Raw genomic sequence first — 1,998 nt, 5'->3', positions numbered from 1 at the left:
ACTGCAACCTCCGCCTCCAAGGTTCAAGCAATTCTCCTTCCTCAGCCTCCCAAGTAGCTGGGAATACAGGAGCATACTGCCATGCCTTGCTAATTTTTTTGGGGGTTTAGTAGAGACGAGGTTTGACTGTGTTGCCCAGGCTGATCTCAAACTCCTGAGCTCAGGCAATCCACCCGCCTTAGCCTCTCAAAGTGCTGGGATTACAGGTGTGAGCCATCATGCCTGTCTTGCTCATTTTAAAAATCAGATTGTTTGGAGTTCTTTTGCTGTTGAGATGTTTCCATTTCAGCTGGGCGTGGTAGCTCACACCTATAATCCCAGCACTTTGAGAGGCTGAGGCAGGAGGATTGCTTGTATCAAGGAGTTGAAGATCAGCCTGGGCAACATAGTGAGACTTCTCTCTACAAAAAAAATAAAAAATTAGCCAGGTGCAGCTGTGTGCACCTGCAGTCTCAGCTACTCAGGAGGTCGAGGTAGGAGAATTGCTTGATCCTGGGTGGTTGAGATGGTAAGCTGTGATCATGCCACTACACTCCAGCCTGGACGACAGAATGAGACCCTGTCTCAAAAAATAAAATTAAATTGAGTTAAAAAGTTTGCTTCTTGTATATTCTAGATATTAATACCCTGATTAGTTTGCAGATATTTTCTCCCATTCTGTAGGTTGTCTTTTAACTCTGTTGATTGCTTTCCTTGCTGTGCAGAAGCTTTGTAGTTTGATATAATCCCATTTGTTTATTTTTGCTTTTGTTACCTGTGCTTTTGAGGTCTTATTCATAAACCTCTTCCCAGACCAATGCTCAGAAGCAGTTCCACTATGTCTTCTAATAGTTTTAAGATTTTGAATATTACATTTTGGCCTTTGATCCATTTTGAGTTAATTTTTATATAGGGTGAAAGATGGGGGTCTAATTTCATAAACTAATTTATTTTTTTTTCTTTTTGAGACAGGGTCTCACTCTGTTGCCCAGGCTGGAGTGCAGTGGCACAGTCATGGCTCATTGCAGCCTCAATTTCCTGGGCCCAAGCGATCCTCCCACCTCAGCCTCCCAAGTAACTGGGACTACAGACGTGTGCCACCATGCCTGTCTGATTTTTTTATTTTTGTAGTGACAGGGTCTTGCTGTGTTGTCCAGCCTGGTCTCAAACTCTTGGGTTCAACTGATCCTCCTGCCTCAGCCTTTCAAAGTGCTGGGATTACAGGTGTGATCCACTGTGCCCAGCCTAGTTTCTTTCTTTTGCATATGGATATCCAGTTTCCCCAGCATCATTTACTGAAGAGACTGGCTTTTCCTTGTTGAGTATTCTTGGCACCTTTGTCAAGAATAAGTTGGTTGTAGATATGTGGATTAATTTCTGGGTTCTCTATTCTGTTCCATTGGTCTGTGTGTCTGTTTTTATGCCAGTAGCATGCTATTTTGTTACTACAACTTTGTAATATTTTTTGAGGTCTGGTAGTATGGATACTTCCAGCTTTGTTCTTTTTGCTCAAGATTCCCTTGGTGTTTGGGGTCTTTTGTGGTTCCATATACATTTTAGAGTTTTTTGCCCCCTATTTTTGTGAAGAATGCCATTGGGATTTAGATAGGGATTGGACTGACTCTGAAGATTGCTTTGAGTAGTATGGTCATTTTAATAATATTAATTCTTCTGATCCATGAGCATGGGATGTCTCTCAGTTTGTTTGTGTTATCTTCAGTTTCTTCTATTTGTGTTTTGTAGTTTTCCTTATAGAGGCCTCTCACTCATTGGTTAAATTTATTCCTAGGTATTTTATTTTATTTTTTGTAGCTACTATAAATTGTACTTCTTGAATTCCTTTTCAGCTAGTTCATTGTTCATGTATAGAAACACTACTGATTTTTGTACATTAATTTTGTGTTCTGTAACTTTAATTTACCAATTCTAAGAGTTTTTGGAAGAGTCTAGGTTTTTTTGATATATAAGATATGACATCTGCAAACAGGGACAATTTGACTTCCTCTTTTCCAATTTGGA

Source organism: Cebus imitator, unplaced genomic scaffold (assembly GCF_001604975.1).
Source record: "Cebus imitator isolate Cc_AM_T3 unplaced genomic scaffold, Cebus_imitator-1.0 Scaffold810, whole genome shotgun sequence".
In the NCBI taxonomy this organism is placed as follows: Eukaryota; Metazoa; Chordata; class Mammalia; order Primates; family Cebidae; genus Cebus; species Cebus imitator.
This window is presented reverse-complemented; position numbering follows the sequence as displayed.